The sequence below is a fragment of the Larus michahellis genome, chromosome 3 (assembly GCF_964199755.1).
Source record: "Larus michahellis chromosome 3, bLarMic1.1, whole genome shotgun sequence".
NCBI classification, from domain to species: Eukaryota; Metazoa; Chordata; class Aves; order Charadriiformes; family Laridae; genus Larus; species Larus michahellis.
The window spans coordinates 101,183,447-101,208,210 of NC_133898.1; positions in this window are offsets into that span (position 1 = coordinate 101,183,447).

Below are 24,764 nucleotides of genomic sequence, written 5' to 3' on the forward strand. Positions count from 1 at the left end.
CAGTCTATCACAAATAGCTAGCACTTCTGAATAACCTATTCAGAACAGTGGGGTTTCCATCAGGTATTAAAATTGCAAAATTGTCATTAACTTAACAGCCTCAGGAGTTTACCAGGATTTTTGAAACTAACAAACATTAAAATAAGTTAAGCATCCACATTGAAATGTTCACTGGCAAAGGAGTGTTCTATCAGCACAGATCAGTCGGATTTGATAGGCATGTAGGGATAGTTGAGGTGCCCTGGGGTACCCCTCCTGGTTCTGAGTTACTAGTCCAGAAGGTCACACTTCTCTTTTCAGTTCTGTCATAACTATCAGGATAACTAGGAGACTGAAGGGCAGGGCAAATTACAATAGGTATTTTTTAGGCAGCTGAATCATACCTGATATCAAATGTGTCGGCTCGACAAGAAACGGGATTCTCTTACTGTCTTGTAAAATATCAGTGAAAGTGAGAGTCAACTTTTTAATGTGAATATTATAAAGTCCAGCAGAGTAAATGGCCCAGCTTCTTACCCAGGGTCTGAACACTTATCACCACACAGTTTTAAAGCTAAATCCTGTCCTATTATAATTGAATCTGTTATAACCCTGTTCTATTATAATTATAGTTATAATTGACTTTCCTTCATGATTGTCTGAATGTGCCTCAGTAGTCCAAATAAATCATTACTCCACTAATCATTAAATCTATGCATTTTTATGACCTATGCAATAAATGAGCTGTGCCTCTTGCATATCTTTATTCTATCATCCTCCCCACTAGGTGTCAGAAGATTACTCAGGGCTTCAAAACGTGCTTTGTAGGATTTAGTAGTACATTTAATGGCGTTAATACAGATGTTTTCAAGGGGTATTCTGCCTGCAGCTTTGAGTGCAGAGGACATGCTGGAGCTGGGCAGTGAGGGAAGGGACTGGGGCTGAAGCAATAGTGCAGCCTGGTAAACCCTCGAGAAGCCCAGAAAAGAATGTTTAAGGCTGAAAGAAGAAACTGGTTTATATCTATCACAAAATTACAACTGACTCCCCAGCAAACATTGTGAAGAAGAGAAAGCCTGGACTAAGATGGTATTTTGGATTAATTTTGCAAACAAAAATAATAAAAAAATAGAGAACTGCCCTGTTAACCAGGGACTGTGTACAAAATAGTCACTTTTTTAAATGATGTATGATAAAATTTCCTGCAACTTTTATGAAGACTATTATTTCTTAAATTTAAAAAAAAAATTAATTCCTACCAATACAGTAAACGTATATTTTCATTTGGCATTATAAATATACATAATATGCATGTCTTGAAAATCGATATACTGTATAACATGGGCACTGTGATTTAGAGATAAGCCAAAAGTCCACTTGCGAATAGAAATGATGTCATAGAGTAAAAACGGAGCACCAGTTAAGCAATCAAGGCAAAACATAGGACAGAGTATTAATTATTCTTATAGATTTATAATTTTTTAAAAACTTTGATGCAAAAATATATGGAGATGCTACATAAAGGGAATATACAATTCTAAGCATGCAGAATTCGGATTTGCTGCAATAGTAATTCTGCCTACCATGTAACCCTGTGACTGGTCTAATGATTTCTGGAAGGGGGCTATATCTCATATATTAAACTTCAGAAAGTAGCCAAAGAAAACACTTGACATTGTAAGAGCAATAGCAAATTGTATTTCCTGTTTTAATCACATAGCAAATGAGAAGAATGATGACATTCCGCTTAACAAGCACACACAAAATCAAATATTGTTAATGCTTTGCGAAGTGAAGGGGAAGTTTGTAATAAAGTTTCTTCAAAGAATACAAAGTGAATGTGCACAGACAATACAAATATAAATTCTGCTTTACGTATTGTGGCCATGTTTTCAGACCAGACATGCCTTTTGGGAGAAGGTGAGAGCGGGTGCTGGAATATAATTTCCATAATTATCTTTTCTTACTCTAGTGACTAATGTTAACATTAATATGCCAGCTACTTTCATAAACATCTGTACTATAGTAAAACAGAGGAAAACAAACAAAAATACTAACTTAATAAGCAGAAATTTTATGTAACCTGAGAGATTTTTTCCTTCTAGTCTTAATTTACTAAAATAGCTAATCAAAGGGAGACAGACATCTCTGATACAAGAAAAAAAATGTTCATTGATACAGTAATAAATAGGGTTACATAAAAATGTTATGGGCAGCAAAATCTATGCTATGATTTTGTGATCTTAAAGCTTCATTAAATGTAATAGAAAATAGTGCTATAAATGCGATGTTTTACTAGCAAAGCCAAATCTGGCCAAATCTGGTAAGATCAATATCTTTTAATGGTTAGTTTATAGAAAAGAGTGGCTGTTTTTATCAACTTTTGGTAATTCTTTAAAACAAAAAAAAAGGCCTGCCTAACCAATACACTGGGTAGCTGGGGAGGAGCTTAATTACAATGGTTTGACATACATTATTCAAGGCCAAAAAAAGTGTCAATTTTAAAAAAATAAATAGCAGGAAATTTAAGGAAATAACTATAGGGATAACTCAATAGTTCCAACAATCCACAATCCACCAAAACTCAGTGAACATCCACACCATCTCTGTTTTTCATTGCTTTTAATGAGAAGTGTTAGAGGAATCACTAATGACCTTCAAACTCCAGAAAACAGGTGACAGATTTTTGCTGAAGCTAAAAGTAAGTCCACTGTGGGTTTTTTCCTGTCTTAACTAATGCCATAAACTGGTCTTTATGTTAAGAAACTGCAAACTGATAAACCAGAATTTTTACATCTTTTATTGTCAAAACTAGCCTATACAACTCTCAGATGCTCTGCTTTTAAATAGTAACATTAGAAAGTTCACTTTCTCTTCCCTCTGACCCTGTTTTACAGAAAAATCAAAATGTTCTGCTTTAGGAACTACAATTGTCTTCAATGTCTAAATAATTTACTCAGAGCAAACAAGCAGTCCTGTGAGTGCTGTTCTTGCATCTGTCTGCTTCAAGTAACCCTGTGGGCTAATGTCATCTTCTACTTTCTCTCCTTTTTCTTCTCTTTTTGCTTCCAACATTGCTGTTGCATATAACAACTGTCTCTCCTTGGGGTAGGAGCACATTCAGAACCATTTCCTCATGGAGTTATTCTCTGACACTAGATTTTTGCATATTGAAATTGTCCTGTCCTTCAGAAGCTTTAGATGTATCCCATGTTTTAGTGCATACAGCAAAATAACCAAGACACTACATACAAAACTGGTAGAAAAAACCAGAACAGTTTTTCTTCAGTAAGCATAGTTTCATTTAAAACAAAATCTCTCACAAGCACATGCTGTTCTTCAAACTTAATTTCACTCATCTTAAATGTAAATAAAGAATATTTCTTTGTTTCTACCTTTGACTTCTTTTATTTTAAACACTTGTAGCATTTAGTTTAATTCTATTTTTATTAGGTATTATGAATTAATATTTTAAATACAGTCATCTGTTATCAAAAAAAAATTAATCACATTGGTGATAAACATTTTGACATTATTTAATCAAAAATTTTTGATTTTTTAAAAATCTTGTTTCCTGTGAAATTTTTCATTCTCATTTAAAGTTAAATTGCCTGATGGTGTTATTTCTTTTCAGGACAGAAATGTTTCAGGTCCAATTTCAACTATATGTCAATGTAAGTGCATGACTGATGCAAAAAGGCATCTTTACATACGTTAAACTTTCCTGGAACTGTGAGACAGTTCATGTGATGACAAGCAGAATTGTGAGTTCTTGGCATCACAGTTTATGTGTTTGAATCTTGCTATACTTCTTTATGTTCTTATCACTACTGTGCGGCCAAAGATTTAGTCCTCAATGACAAAACGTGCAAAAAAATATGTATGTTCTTCTCATCTGTGTTTGCTTGACAGGAAAGGAAATGGGGTCATTAACTGTCCTCAAGATGTGCCAAAGCTTTTTGGCAACAAAGCAACACACACTATACCCTCTTGTACCTGTCAGAGGTCAGCACATTACTTCTATCACCATTGCCACATCTAACTAAGTCTTCTACTATGAAAATAGTCACATATGCATGAAGACAATAAGAGAAAGAAGAAGAGGAGGGGCAGAGAGAAGAAAGCAAAATGCCAAAATCGGAGTGCCATAGACTAAGTAACATAGTTTTCCGTTTCCCATATCTTTGTAGTATGATTGTTGGCAGACAGTTGGTTACCAGCTATTTACCAAATTTGTTCAAAGAATATTAAGCACAAAAGAACAACACAAATCAGTGATCACTCTTTAGAATCCCACTGACAATTCTTACCTCCACAGGTGAAATGTAATCCACTGTACCACTGGGAAGAGATGTGTAGTGTAATACATCGAAGGACAGAATGCTTGACATGAACCAACTGTAAAGCAGGCAAAGCTGTCTCTCTCTCAGAAAGTATTTTTCCTGTTTCAGCTTTCCCTGATATGTGGTATAAGTGTGGCATATATCAAAAATATTTTAGGAAAGTGTTATATATTTCTGATTTGGGCAACTGACCAAAAAGGAACTAAACATATGTGTACATTTTTCTAAGTTATCTTATTAGATCTACCTTTCCTTGCTGTAGGATTATAAGCATTTTTATAGCTATCATCTATTTTTTTCCGTATTTTAGACTTAATAGTTCACCAAAAAAAACTTGCTAGTATTGAATTATTTTCCTTCTTACAGGAGAAACATCTTTCTTTGTTGTTGTTTTTGCAAATATTAATTACTGAAATAAAGGAATAAAATATTTTAACTTGCCAAAAGCCATTACCACATCTAATCAAAGCTGTGTTTGAAGATCTGTATTTCCATCCTGTACTGATCAAGCCTTCTGGATGGACTAGAGCACTGAGAATATATATCATCTTCTGTCTTGGTACGGGGACATGGTATACCTGAAATTCATTTTAGGGGTGCTTCCACACAGCAAAATGTCCGGGCCACAGGAGATAATTCCTAAAAATCAAGAGCATTTTAGTTTGGGGACAAAATGCTATCATTTCTGGAAGCAGATTTTTTTTTTTTCTGATATTTTACTTTTAAAAACAGAGGCATTCATAATTTGTGCATTTCCTACATTTAACTTCACAACTATTTACTAACATAAAATATTTCCTAGAGAAAAATTTCAGGCCTGACTTAGTCATTAAGTAAGAATTTTACTGTTATTATAGTTATTATATTCCATGTTAGAGAGCTACTCAGACTGAAACCACAGAAATAACTTTCTTTCTGTCTTTCTTTCTTACTTTTTCTTTTCTTTCTCTTCCTTCCTTCCTTCCTTCCTTCCTTCCTTCCTTCCTTCCTTCCTTCCTTCCTTCCTTCCTTCCTTCCTTCCTTCCTTCCTTCCTTCCTCCCTCCCTCCCTCCCTCCCTCCCTCCCTCCCTCCCTTCCTTCCTTCCTTCCTTCCTTCCTTCCTTCCTTCCTTCCTTCCTTCCTTTCTCTCTTCCTCTCTTTCTTTCTTCTTCCCTTCCCTTCCCTTCCCTTCCCTTCCCTTCCCTTCCCTTCCCTTCCCTTCCCTTCCCTTCCCTTCCCTTCCCTTCCCTTCCCTTCCCTTCCCTTCCCTTCCCTTCCCTTCCCTTCCCTTCCCTTCCCTTCCCTTCCCTTCCCTTCCCTTCCCTTCCCTTCCCTTCCCTTCCCTTCCCTTCCCTTCCCTTCCCTTCCCCTCACTTTGCATTCAACAGACTTCTGTATGGAGATAGGGGTAATATTACAGGGTATCTGTGTTCTAGTTTTGGCTGTTCATTCTAGATCGTCTCCGCCTGAATAGTTCCTCAGTCAACTGCAAGTAACTTGCCCTATCCATGTCTTTTTGCCCAAAAAAGTAAAAGTGTTACAGTCATAAATGATATAGAATTGAGTCAAAGAGAGGAATTTGTGGCGTGGTAAGTCTGTAAGGCATGTCTTCATTTCATCCCTGACTGTCCATAATTTTCAAAAATACCCTAAATTCATAACAGTAAGGAAATCTTTGCAGAGTGCAATGCAATAAGTACTGATTTGGACAGTACTTAGCCTCCATTTCTAAGAGAGGTGAAATCTATCTATGTACATGAAACTCAGAGGTATGACTAGGCAGTGCTTGTATGATAGTATGTCTTTGTAATAGTAAGTTGCTGAAAACTACGTAGCAGAGAATTATTTTTAAAGCTTTGAGATGCTTTCTAAAAGTGCACCACCTTGATATAATACTGCCATTGGTGTTCACATAAAAAATTGTCATTCTGATGAATCCTTCTGCTTTTTTTAAAGCCCAGATCCGTCGCCAAACAAAGACTTTGTTGTTAGAAGTGTTGATTGTGCTACAATTGATTTTGGATTACAAACCTTAGTTGAATACCAGTGTCTGTGAAGCCTTATTTCAAAGGCAATAGGAAATATCTTCATATTATTTGTTCTGAGAAATGACATTGCTTAAAACTAACATTCTGGCAAATGTAGTTACAAGCAGACATCAAAGCAGAAGAAAATTTATTGAAGACAAAGTAAAAATCCTTTCAAGAATTACTGACTTGGACTTCAGGACTTAGGGGTGTTGAAAGCAAAGGGGCTAAGGCCCTTCAGCTCCAATTGATTTCAGTCTCAGACTCAATAGCTAAGTTTTTGTGTTTCACCTTCTGCAGTGTAGGAACAAGATCCTGTGTCACTGAAATGAATCAGATTTCAATTTATATATTGTTGATGATTACAATGATTATTATTTGTGTTTGTACACAAGAGCTTAATTCTTTTTCTTATTGCCATATAAACATTCAGCAGAAATATGGTGGCTGCCTTACGGATTTTGCAGTTTACAGCAACAAAGAACTGATAGAAGCAAATAAAGGAGTACAAAGACACAATGACTTGTGACAGACTCCAGTGTCAGCACATCAGCCACCAAATTGTTTCTAACTTCTTAGTTTGGGGGTGGCCTGCTTAAATTCACTAGAGTTTTAAAGAGACATTTTAGTCTCTTTAGACATGTTAAGGTAGAAATTTAAGTGACAAATTAGGCTGGAGAGTTTTATAGTATATTGTCAATATATATATGTATAAAGTCAATTAAACTTCGAGAAGATAATTTTGTTGTAAAACATTTATTTTACAATGAGAAATAAACATTTGTGATTGGTAATGCTGATTTCTTCAACAAAACATCCTGAAAGACTCCAGGCCTTTTCAATAGAAATTATTGATTACTTTTGAGAATTATGCAAATATTATCTTCCTTTTAAAAAAAATAAAATAATATCTAAGATCTTACTTACATACCTTCATGATATCCATTTATGATATTATATTTGGGAAGGAAAAAGGGTTATTTTAGATGTACAATACTAATATTTAGCACATATTTATTGGACTTAAAATTTATTTTAGAAGATGTATACATAAATTTTTAATGTTTATTCTGTATTTTTCAATTACTATTTGTCTTTTATGGTATATAGAAAAGGCATTTCATTAAACAATGAAAATGTAATTATTGTCTCCAAGACTAAATGACTATAATATCCCTAAATATAATTTTGTTCTGCAAAACTATATAGTAGAAGTAAACATTAAAGAGAAAAACATGTTTAAGCACCCTGAAACATGGTAATAAAACATTAGAAGGGCTTCACAACTTGAAATCTCCTTGCCTCTAGAAAACACCATGCTAAACACCATGATTTTTTTGCCCTTTAATACCTATTTGAAGGTTGTTCCATCATCCCGTTACTTGGGTGATCAGTATCTTCTCTAATTTTCAGCATAAAGGTTTGTAATGTTTGTTAACATCCTTTTATTTTTGCAATAACATTATTTTTTGTTCAAAGACCATTTCACTGTCCTTTTTCTCATAAAAAGTTCATCTTATACTAGCAAGTTCGACTCCTTTATTGGGTAGAGGCTCTTCACCAAAGCAGAGCATAGTGTAGCTGCAAGCTGAATACTGCCCCTATACAGCACTGAATCAGTAAGATCTATTATCAAGTGGATGGTTTTGTTAGTGCGAAAAAAGGGTTATACTTTTTTGAACTATAAACAGTTTTCTAGAAAAAAGATACAAATTTTGCAGCGAAAACTTATTAAGTAGAAGCTTTAATAAAAGGGGTATTCTATAACTGCAACTGAAATACAAATTTTGCACTGAACATCATGATCAGCAGCAGGGCAGAATAGAGACCAGTCTTTAATAAGCAATTCGATGAAAGAAAAACAACAAATTATGGAAAGTGATTTTTCATAATATTGCAGTTTTTCATACACTGACTAGGTAGCAACTAATCTTTGTAAGGTATATACACAGTGACAGGTTTATTAAAATAAAGTAGATTGAGTATAAATGACATTGCTGTGCTATTGCACCTGTGTGTTGAAAAGAACAAACCAAACCAAACAAAACCAAAACAAACCTTTCTCTCCAACATGTCATCAGATACAAATCAGAAAGTCAACCTTTAAATGTAATGTGTGCATTAATGAAATGTTCAGGGTTCCATTCAGACCATCTGAAATCCACCTAAATCCCAGTGTAAGTCAGCAGTTAACTTTCAGGGAATGATTCAGAATGGTTATTCTCAAGAAACATTTAATTATTTAGCATTTCCATTTTGACCTCAATTCATCAGGTTTTAAACATATGTTCTTGCAAATTTGTACAAATCTGAGATACTCAGTGTTACCACATTCTGTCGCAATTCAGAGAACAGAAGAGCGATGTCATGTTCCAGAAAAGGCCCACTTATTTACTATGCTTATATTATGCCTAATTTATTCGGACTGATTCAATACCAGCACTGTCATTCCTGATAACTACAAAGGAGATAATTTGATGATGACTCTTTTCATATAAGCCTAGTATCTGAAGCCCCTAACCCTTGGCAGCCCTCGTCATACGAAGGTTTGAACCCACTGCACCTCCCTCAGGGGTGTGTAAAACTGCCTTGATTGAAGTAAGACTAAGAAAGAACACAATACAGCTTTTCCACTTGACTTATTGCTGAGCCCAAGTCCGTAAATTTTATGAGACCCAAAGGAGATGAAGAAAGTCTAATCCCATAATTTGTTGTTCTTCAATGGAAGAGTGAAAACAAATCTAGGTTCTAGACCCTGTGCCCACAGTAGGAACTGTTATAAGTGAGACAATGTATTATTTTTATAACAGACTTTAGGTAAAATTCATAAGAATCATTATGGTGTTTCAGGCCTCATGTAGAGTGGGTTTATCACAAAGCCATGTCTTCTATGGAAACTTACAATAACTTTTATCTCACTCTTTTCGGATCTGAAAGCAAATACGGCTTCTATGTCTTAACTGTCACCTCATAAGTTTTAAAGCTATATTATCTCAGTCATGTCTGAACTTTCAATATCTACTCATGAGCATCTAGAGATTACTGCATTATGCACTTTTCTGTCTCCATAGTATCTAAATTTATTATGGCCAGTGGAGATAAAGAGATATATGCTAGCTGATTTCCTAGGTCAGAGAAAACAAAAGTATATCTGAAATGTTCATACAGTAACATCACTTTCCTTTAATCTTTTGCATTTTCCCCTGCCTCCATCTAATTTATGAGATGTCAGAGACTCAGAATGGATTCTGAGAGCCACATTCCTGAACTTTAAACTAGCCTCTAAAAATACTCTTGAAATATTAATCAATCTGGCTATTACTATACAGTTAATCAGAATAATAAAGACTCTTTCTCAGGGCCCTTATAAATCCAGTGATTTTTAGATTTGGAATGCACAAGCACTGCGAAAACAAAGAACATGTATCACAGAACTGTAGAATTTTAATTAAAACTAGAAGAAGCAGGATAATTAAGGTACACTACTAACATTAATATCCCATTGAAGTGGCCATTTGGAAACCTTTACAGCCAATTGTCTGCTAGAGAAACAGCTTGTTAATCCTGTGAGTTCAGATACTCTGCTTGGAAAAATTACGTCTTCAGCTGGCACATCAAAAGCTGGCAACAATATCTGCTAATATAATTAAAAAATTAATACAAAATTGCACAGAAGTGTATTATCTGTAGAGAAATATAGTTTAAAAGATTTAGGTAAAGTGAAGTATTTAAAATTAATTATATTACTTTGTGTCTGAGAACATGTATAAAGCATATTTGAAAATTCCTAATCAGATTTCTCTCAGATACATAACTCCATGGACTCTAGTGGTAGTGGTCTCATTCTCTTTAAAGCCCAGTAGACTTAACCAGTATTCAAAATATGGTTTTAATGAAATAATAATAACAACAATTTTTATCTAAAAAATACAGTTTAAAAAGTAGAGCAATTTACCTTAGCTGATCAGATGCTACCAGAATATCTACATATCCACATATATTTGTATATGAAATAGGGAAATGAAGCTGAACCTGCTGTGTATGTGTTTTTCAATATCATAAGTAATTTAGAAGTAATAAAAAATACCAAAATAAGATAACAAGTAATATCAGAACCTTAAATCAGATCTTTGGGAAATATTTTATATATATATATATATATATATATAAAAAGAATACATGAAGCAATTTGGAAACATAAGATAAAATACCTACATTAAAGGATGGGTCAATATATATAATATAAGTAAAGAAGGTTTGCTTAAATAGATGAAAAAATCTGAATAAAATATTTAAGTGGTTATGGAGTATCAGACTCTTTGTGTAAGGTTAACATGTTTTGAAAGTTATTCGAAGTTGTTGAATGTGGAGAGAAACTTGGAGGGTTCAAAATTATAAAATTTAGACTATGACGCATAATGTCAAAAAAGCCTAGTGTTATGTAGGAGGAATTGATGATGTGGAATCTATTCATTTTTACCAAGATGTCTTTGGTTAACTAGTTAACAAAAATAGTGAGAATAGAAATAATAAATTACAAAAGTAAGGACTAATTTAGGATTTCTAAGAGTGAATGTGACATAGAAAATCATAATTGTGCTGTCTCGCGATACTAGTCACACAGAAGAAGCAGCTGACAAATAAGGGAAAAAAAAAGTCTTCAGAGAAGATAAATGAGGTGAGCATGAAGATTAAATGTTAAAGTAGTGCAGATTGTCAAAGATCCCCTCTGGACACTGTCCGATAATCTGAAGAACCTTTACTGCAGATACCTCAGAGATGACACTAAACAAAAAGTAGTTTTACTTATTCTGTATTTTGACAGTACTTAGTTATGATTGATATGAAGCCAAACTTGACAAGTATTGGTAAAGTACAAACTTATAAACAATATTACTATATACTGTAACATATTTTAATAAAAATAATATTTGAAATTGTAGATAATGGAAATATAACTGAAGTAAGAGATCATTGTAGAAATGGGTATTAAAATAGATTTTTATCTCCTTGACAGGAGTAGGAAGAAGACTTTTTTTAGAAATCTATTCCTTGGAAAAATGTTTCACCCTTGTGAAATAACACTTAAATATCTACTGGAAGAAAACCATCAATGAAAATATCTTAAAGAGTTTATGCAGTGCAGGTTGTAGGGAGTATCACCAACTGGGCTACCAAGCATCATTAAGAAACAGGTAGAAATATCTTTGAGCCCTGCAACGAATTCTATAAGTTTCTTGACCAGGGATCTTTTAATTTCCCTTTCTCTTCATCCCAACGCATACACCAGAAAACCCTCCCTGACAATGGTATTTACTGTCTAATTGAAGCAAATACTACTTACCAATTCACACCATTGTTTATGCCAACTCAAATAAAGGAATTTCTAGGCCTATTAATTTTTGCCCATCATCAATAATAGTGATTCAATTAAAATTAATCTATTGCTATTAAAAACAAACTAGTGGTCTATGACAGCTGGAATGCTATAGAGCTTTAAAAAAATACTCCAAAATAAATTTAGGGTAATAGACTATTGTTTGATTTTCCCAGAATAGAAGGCAAAAAAACTTAATGGTAACAAATGGTGTCTTCTTTGAACAACCACAGGTTTAACCCAGGCACCAAGGAGGTAACAGACTTCCCTAACAAGTGGGTCTGGTCTACACGTTTGGCCTTCTATTCCCCTCAGGAGACAGTCTCCTCTGACAATGACTCATCTTTTTTTCTTTATGAAAGCAGTTTTGATGCAGGGCGTAGATCCACTTAACCTTGGTGACACCTCCAGCCGAGATGAACCATCATCTTCATCATTGTTCAATTCCACTTGCAGAGCCTCGTACTATTATGACAACAGGCAGCAACAGTAGACTTATATTACATACAGTTCAGATGTGTTTTGTTAATGTATGATTTGTTATAGATCATAGAATCATAGAATGGTTAGAGTTGGAAAAGACTTTAAAGATCATCTATTTCCAAGCCCCCTGCTATGGTCCAGGACACCTCCCACTAGATCAGGTTCCTCAAAGCCCCATCCAACCTGACCTTGAACACCTCCAGGGATGGGGCACCCACAGCTTCTCTGGGCAACTTGTTCCAGTGTCTCACTACCCTCTGAGTTAATAATCTCTTCCTAATATCTAATCTAAATCTACCTTCTTTCAGTTTAAAACCATTACCCCTTGTCCTATTAGTGTAATTGTAGTTGTATACATTATAATAAGAATTTTTTCAATGTAAGGGAAAATTTACATCCATTGGACAGTAGTTATAAAATTAGTTTGATTTACTGTTTGAGATATTTTATACGACTTCTAATGTTGTATGCTGAATTACATTAGGGGTAAATCTCGTTCTTTATTCGAACCATATCACCTCATAGGAGCCTCAGCAGCTGTGTAAATGGAATTATATGACGCAATCTGGGAATTAAGGCAGAGTAATTACCTTGAACACTGGTAGCAGGCATCCCAAAATACAGATTAAGGTTGTCATTTTCCACTTTGTCTCAAAAACTGTTATCCAGTATCATCAGTCGTAGGTAATTAAATCTGTTAATCTGTGAAGGGTACTTTGAAAGTAATCTAAATTAAAAAAAAAAAAAAAAGGAAAAAGTGGTTTTATTATGTAAATTGTTTACTTTTAGTTTCACATCTAGCTGCCTTTTAATGAAACCTTTCTACTTCAGGGCAGCATATTAGATGCAGGATACTTTCTGGTGAAACAGAATATCTGTGCCATTATGGAAAAGAGCTTGAATAATCACATATCCACCAGTGGTCTGGTTAGTCTCTATTCACACAACTCTCAGCTTCTCATTACTAGTTTTTTAAATAGCAGAAAACTGTCAATCAGCCATGAAGAAGATTCATAAAACACTAAAGAGAGAGGTTTGGGTTTTTTCTCCTTTCTGGCTAAATTTCTGATGTGAAAAGATTTTACTAGCAATATCAAGTCTCTAAAAACATAGTGTACTTTCTGTTCCGCAGATGCAAAGGTGTTATGTAAAACCTTAATGTTCTGATGTGCAGCCTTTTCATTATGAAATAGAAGGCACCAGATTAAAGTATATTGTCATGAGGGAATTCTTGCCTCTTGAAGGTTAGAGATAATTCAAAACAAGCAATGGAACAATATAACATTATTCCCCAGTTATTTCAGTAACAGCAAAGTATCCTTGTGAGGTATTCATGATTCTTGGAAACTCTTTCATATGTGGACAGTTCTCATATGAATATTTATATATGGGAGGGAGCCAAATGCCATGTTCCACCTGCTCTAAAACACAGTCAGAACAGGAGATTTAGCGTAAACAGCACTAGAACTTTGGCATCCAAAATGCTGGACAGTAAAAGTACTAAATCTGTTTGCCAAAAATAGTTTTCAATAGAAAATGACAATATATCCTGTTCTTATTTAAAAGCTCACTAAAAACATGCTTCAATATCAAAAGTGGGTAACAGAAAATCTAGGTATGTTTAATGAATATTCACTGAATATTCACTGCCCTCTACACCAAGAAATGGATACGGTGTGAAGAGCAGTCTCTGAAGAATAGCCACAAGCGGGTTGAAAGCCTATGGGTAACTATTAGAGACCGAGGAAACAAAGGGAACCTTGTGATGGGTGTGTACTGCAGGCTGACCGATCAAGGGGAGCCTGTTGATGAAACCTTCTTACTCCAGCTATGGGAGGTGTCTTACTTGTGGGTTCTCATCCTGCTGAGGGACTTCAACCACCCCAACATCTGCTGGAAAAGTAGCACAGTGAGCAATCCAGGAGACTCCTGGAGTTCATCAAGAATAACTCCTTAAACCAGGTAACAGACATCCCTATTTAATTTTTTTTTTTTTTTTTTTTGGGGGGCGGGTATACAATAACTTACAGTTATGTGAAGAGGAAGAATCATATATATAGCAATAGAAAAAAAGAGGATTTGACCCAGAATTTGTACATTGTAGGAAAAGTAAAATAAATAAATAAATAAATCAGTTTTTCTCAAACAGGTACATTTGAAAGATAATCCATGAAATACATTGCACTGACACTATGATTTCCATATAACCTCACATTGACAGTATAATCTCCACTCACATCTCTAAAGAGCATAGATTTATAACCATCCAATGGTGTAATTCTACATCAGGAAATTGTGGAGAACTGAAGTATCAAAATCTCACAATAAGACAAATCACTTGAGAGACAACCTGTTCCCCAGAAATATGCAGTAGTGACTCCTTTTTTGCCAGATTAGTCATATATTCTTGCAAGACTGAGAAGCAAATGCCAATTTTTTTAATTGCATGGACTTTTTCCTTTATATACCAAGTGTCTGCATGTGCAATATTGCTCACTTTAGCTGCCATTATACCAAAATATTTTATGTACGCTACTTCAGAACCGAGTCTCTGGCCTCTTTCATCCTCTTCTAAATTGTCGTAATCTTTATGAGCATATTGAAGTGACTATTGCATAGTTACAAGGACAATCAGCATCCAGTGATAAATACTGATTAGGGAACAACTTCACAGTCACTCAAGTTCTGGCATTGTTCACTGCTAATTATAGTTTTACATTCATTTTTGTGTATTTTTCTCTATATTACCTCAGGAATAAATGAATTTCATTGCTTGAGGAAATAATTGCTGTATATAGGCGATTAATGATTTGATTTTCTCTAGTATTAATGAAACTGTGCATTCCAGTTAAGTTACTGCTAAAACTGAAAAGTCTGCTGGTATTTGTAATTGCCAGATCAGTGCTGCATGGCATGAAGATACCTGGAGACATAAAATTCTGTGCAAAAATCACATGAACATTAACTGACCAAATGCTCTTTTCTTTCTCAGAGCATGCAGTGTGGTGGGCTGCAGCATGTAACAGCGCTGAGGACATAATTGACATTGCCAGCAGATCTTGGACAGCGTTAAGGGAATTTTTTAACAGGAGAAAAAGAGTACTGTTGACTTCAGCAGCAGGCTTGAATGGTATCAAAAGGAAATCCTATAAACTATTGAAAAATAACTAGGCAATCCGACAGAGGTGAACGGTAATAAGGTACGGACTTAGTAGTAATTTATTTCAGGTTTGAGGTTTTTTTTGAGAAGTAGTTGTAATTTTTTTGTCATTATCTCAACTCACGAGTTTTTCCTCACTTTTAGTCTACTGATTCTCTCCCCCGTCGCAACTCAGGGGAGTGATCGAGTGGCTGGGGTTAAACCCCTAGCTGCTGGCTGGGGTTAAACCACAACGCTATTCCATGCAATTTTAAGGTAAGGAAGAAATATAACAATCATTCTTTTTTTCTGGGAAGAGAAATAGTGTTTTTAAAATATGAATCTACTAAATTTACTTATACTTTTTCTACTTTTATAGAATTGGGAATTATTCAACCTTGATATTCAATATTGTTGCCCATGCCCTATCATCTGTTTGCTACTTGTTGGTACTGACAAGTCATGCACATAATACTTTATTTTTGACATTACAGACACTCCCAGTAACAGATTGGATGCTCATAAATAAAGAATTATGACCCCTTAATGTCATCAAACAACAGGAGGAGAAATTCTATGAGAAAGAATATTCTCAAATATGAGATCTATAACAATTGTCAAATTAAGAGACAGAAATAACCATAAAATTTTAAAGTAAATTAAGGAATATTCATTATGCACTTTTAAAGGATGACTAGGCTTCTTTTTAGAAACATTTTTAATTAGGTATTTCAAATAATTTAGTCCCTTCTCCTTTAGATCTCCTACGCACTGCCTAGAACAAATCTCCAGAAATACAACCAAAGCAGACGTTTGTTCCATGTAAATGGAGAATGCAATCCTTCTGTTCCCCCAGCTGACACACAAATGTTACATTTATCTGTCACAAAAACATATAAATATAATGTTGAAAAAAAGTTATACTATAATTTTTATTATGTTTCCTTAAAAATTGTAAGTTCATAAGAGGAAAGAGCAAAGCAACAGGAAATGAAAGATAAAGCAGTATCTATTTGCAATTACACCAGCTAAGTCATGCAAGGGACATCTGCTGATACACAAGGGGTTTGGAACTAGATGGTCTTTAAGGTCCCTTACAACTCTAACCCATTCTATGATTCTATGATTTCTTTCATTACTGTTTTAGAAGAAAAAGTCAGGTATAAATAAACTAAAAGTGCTGCTTCTGCTGCATTCAAAGAGAAGTGGAAATTATAAAAGTGCTAGTCAAAAATTAAGAGAGGGACAACCATGGTATCATGGTTCAACCACCCCAACATCTGCTGGAAAAGTAGCACAGTGACCTGTACGCAATCCAGGAGACTCCTGGAGTGCATTGAGTATAACTTCTTAAGCCAGGTAATAGACAGCCCCACCAAAGGAGAGGCAATACTGGAACTGTTGGTCACCAACACAAGTGAGCTAATTGGTGACATCAAGATTGAAGGCTGCAGTGATCATGCACTGCTGGAGGTCACAGTCCTGAGGGATATGGGTCAGGTGAAAAGTAAAGTCAGGACCCTGAATTTTAGGAAAGCAAAATTCCAGCTCTTCAAGGAGTTAGTCAATAGGACCCCCTGTGAAACTGCTCTCAGGGACAAGGGAGAAGAACAGAGCTGGCAGATCTTTAAGGAAGCTTTCCACACAGCACAAGAGCTCTTGATCCCCAGGTGTAAGAAATCAGGAAAGGAAGGCAAGAGACCAGCATGAATGAGTTGAGACCTGCTGGTTAAACTAAAGTGCAGAAAAGAAATGCCCAGGCAGTGGAAGCAGGGACAGGTGTACTGGGAAGAGTATAGCAGCACTGCCCAGTTGTGTAGGGATGGGGTCAAGAAGGCCAAGGTGCAGCTGGAGCTGAACTTGGTGAGGGACACAAAGAATTTTAAGAAGGTATGACATACAGGTATGTCAGCCAGAAAAGGAAGGTCAAAGAAAGCATACCCCCCCCATGATGAGCAATATTGGCAAACTCATAACAACAAATGAGGAGAAAGCTGAGGTACTCAAGAACTTTTTTTCCCCAGTCTTCACTGACAACCTCTCTTCCCACACCTCTCAAGTGGATTGACCACAAGGCAGGGACTGGGGCAGAAAAGTCCCTCCCACTGTAAGAGAAGATCAGGTTCATGATCACCAGAGGAAGCCGAACATACAGAAATCTATGGGACCTAACAAGATGCCTCTGAGAATCCTGAGGGGATTGGCTGATGTAGTTGCCAAGCCACTCTCCATGATATTTGAAAAGCCATGGCAGTCAAGTGAAGTCCCCAGTGACTGGAAAAAGGGAAATATTGCACCTGTTTTTAAAAAGGGTAGAAAGGAGGACGCTGGGAACTACTGACCTGTCAGCCTCAGCTCTTTGCTGGGAAGAACATGGAACAGATCCTCCTAGAAGCTAAGCTAAGGCACATGTAGGACAGGGAGGTGATTTGAGACAGACAGCATGGCTTTATCAAGGGCAAGTAAACTAAAAGAGGATAGATTCAGACTAGATATAAGGAAGAATTTTTTTACAAAGAGGGTGGGCAGGCACAGGAACAGGTTGCCCAGAGAGGTGGTAGATGCCCCATGCCTGGAAACATTGAAGATCAGGTTGGATGGGGCTCTGAGCAGCCTGATTGAGTTGAAGATGCCCCTGCTTATTGCAGGAGGGTTGGACTAGATGACCTTTAAAGGTCATTTCCAACTCAAACTATTTATGATTCTATGATTCTATGTCTTGCTATGACTGACTATTGGTAAGGAATAACTCTGACATTGTTTAATAATTCTCCATATCTATTCCCTCTACCCCATATGCTTTTCTACCGGTGTCTGTCTTCTTGAAAAGAAGATAGAAATTTGAGAAAGAAGGAAGAGCGCATCAATACTGTACTCTTCCTGATGAAGAAAACAGCTTAAAACTTGCCATAAGCTCCCTTAACCTCCACTGTGCTTGAGGAAGGCTGCATTTGTCAACCTTGGGACCAAGAAGGACATTGGTATGGGGAGCATCACATCAGAAGAAAGAGGAATTAATATAAAAAAAATTTCAACCATTTTATTATTGGAAGTTTTTTGTGTTATTTAAATGGTTAAGGCTACTTGGCTGTGAAAACTAATCAGATTAACACTAAATTCTTGGCCTCAAAAATATAATATGTTCCTTTTTGGTAATTCAAATATCTGAACCCTGAAAATACTAACTTTATAAAATACTTTCCAAGTACCTTCTATTTATACTATAACTCATTACCCTTATGAAAGGTGCAGCAAAGGTTCATTTTCACATTTTATGCAGAGAAAAATATGAAGTTGGATCAAGTAGGCATTGAGAGATAAGTCTGAAGCACCCTGCACTGCTCCTCTATTGTATATTGTAAGCATTTTCTTTTAAGTTTACAGGTGTAGTTAGCTTATGAAAGAAATTCCCTGAATAAGCTTAAAAAGAGAAGGATGCTAACAATTCCTCCACTTTTGTCGGGGTCTGGAAATGTCTTAAAAATTGTATTATACGCTGCCTTAAAAATACATCTACTGAAATTTATGGGGAATATCTCTTAAGCCTTCAGAAACTGTCTAGACAACAGAAATCTTAATAAATGCAATCTCCTTTGTTTAGTTTTAGTGTGATATCAGCCAGAACTGTGGTGTTAAGCAGTAAAATTCAGTAGCATTGTCATTATACGGAATAGTAATATCCTGTGTGCAACTGACTTATTTTTTTAGAAGACCCCTCTGCTGTTGGAATGTGCTGCTTCAGTTTCTCATAGGAGTGGTTAGGTATCAGTTAGCTGGAAAATCAAAGACAATCCATATAATTACCTTCGGCTACTATTTAACATTTTTTGTAGCTTATGTAGGGAAAAGGGAAACATTAGTTTTAAAACAAATTCTCATGTATCTAAACCTGCTTGTCTGTCTTCATTCTTTAAAAATATCACTCCGTGTTGGTTGTTTGGGGGGATGAGGGACAGGCAAGAGCGTTCATATTAGGGTATGAGATAACAAAAAAACCCTGTAAATCCTAGGTCTGAGTCCGCTGCCTTGCACCTTGTTTTGTTGTAAATACCAGTGAATAAGATCAAGTTGTGTTTAAAATGCCTTGGCGATTTACAATGTAACTACATGAATACCTTCTCTAACAAAAAAAAAAAAAAAAAGTTGTAAGAAATTCCCTCTGTCCTTTCTCACTGTTTGTTTTCCTCAAGTTTCTGTTCATTGCTACCTCCATTCTGGGGTACAACTCTCTGGGGGACAAAATTGCAACTAAAATACTAAAATGAAGGACCGTGCACTTCTCTCTGGGGAAAAAAAAAAAAAAAGGTTGTCTTTTTAATTCATTGTCATTATTGTTTAAATACAAATATTATGAAGATCTAGATTATAATTTAAACTTCTGATACAGAGTGAAAGGGTAAAAAATTCCTAGAATGGCTTTTTTATTAGATGGAAACTACATTCTCTCTTTGTGTGTCCGACTCAATAAGGAGCGATAGGAGCAGCAAATCACATCCACTTTGAAGATACAAAATATCCTATTTGTTTTGTACTGTCCTAATGAGCTCACACACCGGTAGCGTGCTGCCTATCTGGCACATGTGAAAGGAAGGTGTATTTTTAGTGTACATTGGACGGTGAAGCAGTCGCAGCAATAGTGACTCTTCACTGTAGATTTGTATTCAGGTAAATTAACATCTGAAAACAAAATATGAATAGAATTTAGTTATATCACTTTTACAAGGAGGAATATTCCCTTTGACACCAATTTCTGAAGAAACTGCAGTCAGGCAAGTTCCTGCTGCTGTTAGTAAGATTCTGCCTTGTCACGAGCATATATCTGCAATGAGTCATTGACGGATTGGAGCTTTTACTTGTGGCAAGTGGAAAATGTGTTATGGATAATTCTCATTCTACTTTTTTATTGCAAAACTACATCACTGCTTACACATAAAAATGTTCTCCTCTTAATCACTCTATTTGAGAGCCCTTGAAATGTAATGGTGATGACTTCTAGCTAGCAAGCTAGATAGATGTTAATGCAAAGTGAGTCATTACAATTTAGGTATGACCTACTGCCTAACACATTCAAATAATTTGAAAGAGTGATATAGGCATGATATACAAATCATATTATGTCTCTAACCAGTTTGAAATAGTGCACTCTATTTTCTCAATCATATTAAGGCAAAGCATAGTCTGGCAATCCATCTCACTGACCTCACTCTTCTTTTGTCAATCAGGCATATGAATTCCTTTAGCTTGCAGAATTAAGCACATAATCAACACACGCACTTTTCTCCTATTCAGCAGTGAATACCGACAAGTAAAAAAAAAAATTAAATTACCCATTGAACTTCTTTAGACAAAAGTTATCAATTAGCACCATCACATTTTTCTCATACTTTATACTTCCTGAAATGAGAGCAAATTCTGTGTCTAATCATCAGATGATATGTTATAATATGGGAGCACCATACTACATCACCCTGTCCATATCACAGCTGGAAAATGTATTGACTTCATCAAATCCAGAAAATATCTAAAAAACCACACTGCTGGCAGTCTACTGAAAAGTACACAGTAATATCAATATAAAACAGCAGGATCAGAACAGTATAGTGATTCTCAATCATACATTGCTATGTAAATTGCATTTCTTGCTGTTTAACACCCTCTATAAATCTCTGAATTAAAAAAAAAAAAAGGAAAATGGGAGAAAATATGTCTTCTTGTTGCATTTTTAAAAAATAACAAGTTCTATTTGACTTTTCATGTCCCTCAATGTGACAGAGAAAAAAAGGCAAGCTAATTTACAGTTTCATTGCTGACTACTTTAAAAGATAATTTAGCACACTTCCTCATTGCTCTTTACATGAACATCTTGTGACTTCCTTTCAGTGACATCCACACAGTTACCTACTGATTAATAAAAGCTTCACAAAAGAATTGTTGAATACCTGATTAAAGGAATGAGTCAAACTTTTCTATAGATAGGAACTTCTTTTCATTAAAGAATATGTGCACAAAAGCAAAACCCTAGGTTCAACAGGAAGCTGAGCCTTTATTAATAACATATTATGATATGTTTTCTTTTAATTGCCTAGTTACTGAGAAAAAAAAAGTAGAAAACATTGTAGAATTTCTATTAAAAATATTTATATTTGTTTTTGTCATGCAGACTATGATTGGAACAAGAATAGATGTGAGCACTTTACAAAATTTTAACTTGCTCAGAAAGAGTTCATACCACTGACGCATTGAACATATAAATATTCATAAAATCAATCATTTCTTAGTGTGTCTAGAAATTAGCTTTATATCGATTATGCCTTGTTATCTGTTGTGTTTGTGACAACATGAAAATGGGCACAAGCTTCTTTCATTGATTTACTGTCCAATAAATAATTACTATTCATTATTTATTGATTACAAACTTCCATAATTATTTCACTTCCTTCCTCTTTATACTATCAGTGTCAGTTCTAAGGCTAGAACAATCTACTTGATCAAATTTTAAAACTGGTTATGCACACAGGAGAAATGGCATTTAGCTGAGCCCTTTAAATTCACATGGGAATACAAGGTTTGCATTCCTCAACTCATTTACACCATTTTAGCATGCTACATTTAGGAAGATAATGGAATAATAACCCAAGAGAAGCTGTCCACATTTACATTATGATAAAACAATGCATATTTTTTTCTGAACGTGCTAAAGACAGGAGTTCTGTGGAGTGAAAAAAAAAAAAAAAAGGAAAGAAAAGTATTCAGGCAGAATTTCAGAAAGAATATACTGGGTCAATATCCAACAGACAAAACAAAAGAACATACACTGCTAACAGAGACAAGTCTGTCATTCTGTTTTTCTCCAACTCAGGTTTTCTGTATAACCAAATACTTCTCATTTAGGACTTGCAAGGACTGTGACTCTTATGCTCTTGCCCACTTTTTGTTTCACACCCAGGTCACAATGGTGCTAAGGTGAAAACTAAGCACCCTGGTCTCCACAAAACAGCAACAGAGTTCTGTTTCACAGTTTCACAGATGAATAGGTGTTTATATTTCTGTGGCAGGGAAATATAAGCACTTGCATCCAGATTTTTATTTTAGTTAAATTAGTGCTTAGTGAATTAAAGCATTTTAATAACCTTTTAGTATAAATGTCTAACTTGTATTGAACTCTTATTAAGTTATTATTTAGGAGGTTTCTGGGTCTTGTCTGAGACAACTATGTCTAAAGCCCTTAAGGCCTCACTGTCAGAAAAGGAATTAAGTTCAAATCTGCACTGAAGCCACAAGATCACACATTTTCTCCTGGCCCATAGGTGTTTACTAAACCACGTGATTATTGCTGTTATTCTCCTCAAATTAGATATTACATACATATATGAGATATATAAAAGAAGTGCTCATGAAGCCACTTTCCATCATTTACCGTCAGCCCTGACTAACCAGTAAGGTCCCAGTTAACTGGAGGTTAGCAAATGTGATGCCCATCCACAAGAAGGCTGGAAGGAGGATCTAGGCAACTAGAGGCCTGTCAGTCTGACCTTGGTACCTGGGAATGTTATAGAACAGATCATCCTGAGTGACATTACTCAGTGCCACATGCAGAACAACTAGGTGATCAGGCCCAGTCAGCATGGGTTCATGAAAGGCAGGTCCTGCTAAACTATGATCTCCTTCTATGACAAGGTAACCCACTTAGTGGATGAGGGAAAAGCTCTAGATGTTGTTTACCTGGACTTTAGTAAAGCTTTTGACATGGTTTCCCACAGCACTCTCCTGGAGAAACTGGCTGCTCATGTATTGGATGGGTATAGTCTTCACTGGGTAAAAAACTGGCTGGATGGGCGGGCCCAAAGAGTTGTGGTGAATGTAGTTAAGTCTAGTTGGTGGCCAGTCACAAGTGGTGTTCCCCAGGGCTCAGTATTGGGGCTGATTCTCTTTAATAGCTTTGTCAAATACCTGGACAAGGGGATTAAGTGCACCCTCAGTAGATTTGCAGATGACACCCCGTTGGGAGGGAGTGTCGACTTGCTTGAGGGTAGAAAGGTATTGCAGAGAGATCTGGACAGGCTGGATTGATGGGCTGAGACCAATGGTATAAGGTTCAACAAGGCCAAGTTCCAGGTCCTGCACTTGGGTCACAACAACCCCATACAGCACTACAGGCTTGGGGAAGAGTGGCTGGAAAACTCCCTAGTGGAAAAGGACCTGGGGGTGTTGGTCAACAGATGGCTGCATATGAACCAGAAGTGTGCTGAGCTGGCCAAGAAAGCCAATAGCATTCTGGACAGTATCAGGAATAGTGTGGCCAGCAGGACTAGGGAAGTGATTGTCCCACTGTACTCGGCACTAGTGAGACTGCACCTTGAATACTGTGTTCAGTTTTGGGCCCCTCGCTACAAGAAAGACATTGAGGTGCTGGAGCGAGTCCAGAGAAGGGCAATGAGGCTGGTGGTGGATCTGGAGAATAAGTTTTATGAGGAGCAGCTGAGGGAACTGGGGTTGTTTAATGTGGAGAAAAGGAGATTGAGGCTAGACCTTATCACTAGCTACAGCTACATGAAAGGTGTGGGGGGGTTGGTCTCTTCTCCCAAGTAACAAGTGATAGAACAAGAGGAAATGGCCTCAAGTTGCACCAGGAGAAGTTTATATTGGATATTAGGAAAAAATTCTTCACCAAAAGTGTTACCAATCTTTGGAACAGGCTGCCCAGGGAAGTGGTGAAATCACTATCCCTGGAGGTATTTAAAAGATGGGTAGACATGGTGCTTAGGGACATGGTTCAGTGTCGGACTAGGCAGTGTTAGGCTGGTGGTTGGACTCTATGATCTTAAAGGTCCCTTCCAACCTAGACAATTCTATGATTGTATGATTTGTGTGTGTACAGATATTTTTTTCATGTGCATTTCCTGAACTAGAAAAAATGCACATAATAGAAGATTGTTTAATCTGAATGACAAAGGCTCTTCCTTCTGCTAGGCACTCATAACCATGAAGCCCACTGTGGAATTTGGGATTCTTTCTGACACTGATTTGAAAATTCATTCTTTCCCCCGAATAGGTTGCAGTAGATGTCAACTGTATGGGTGCACAATGCATGGAGTATATGCAGACTCTGTTCTGTTTTGGAATTTTTTCAGATTAAATTAGTCCAGGTAGATTGTATAGGGTCAGTATATCTGTAAATTAATAACTAAAGGTCTAATTGTGAATAGGTATTTCATGCCATATGACCAAAGAAAGACTATATACCCTAGTTCTTACGTCCAGTGCAGGTCTATTTTATTTTTCATTGATATATATACTAGCTAGTGAATTGTACTCCTCCATCAAAGAGGCACACCTCTAGTACTTGAGCATGCATGTTGCTGAAGTTCCTATGTGTCTGGGTCGTTTCAACAAGGCAACAAATTGGCCACTCAGAACTGGAGCAAAAGAGCAAGTGA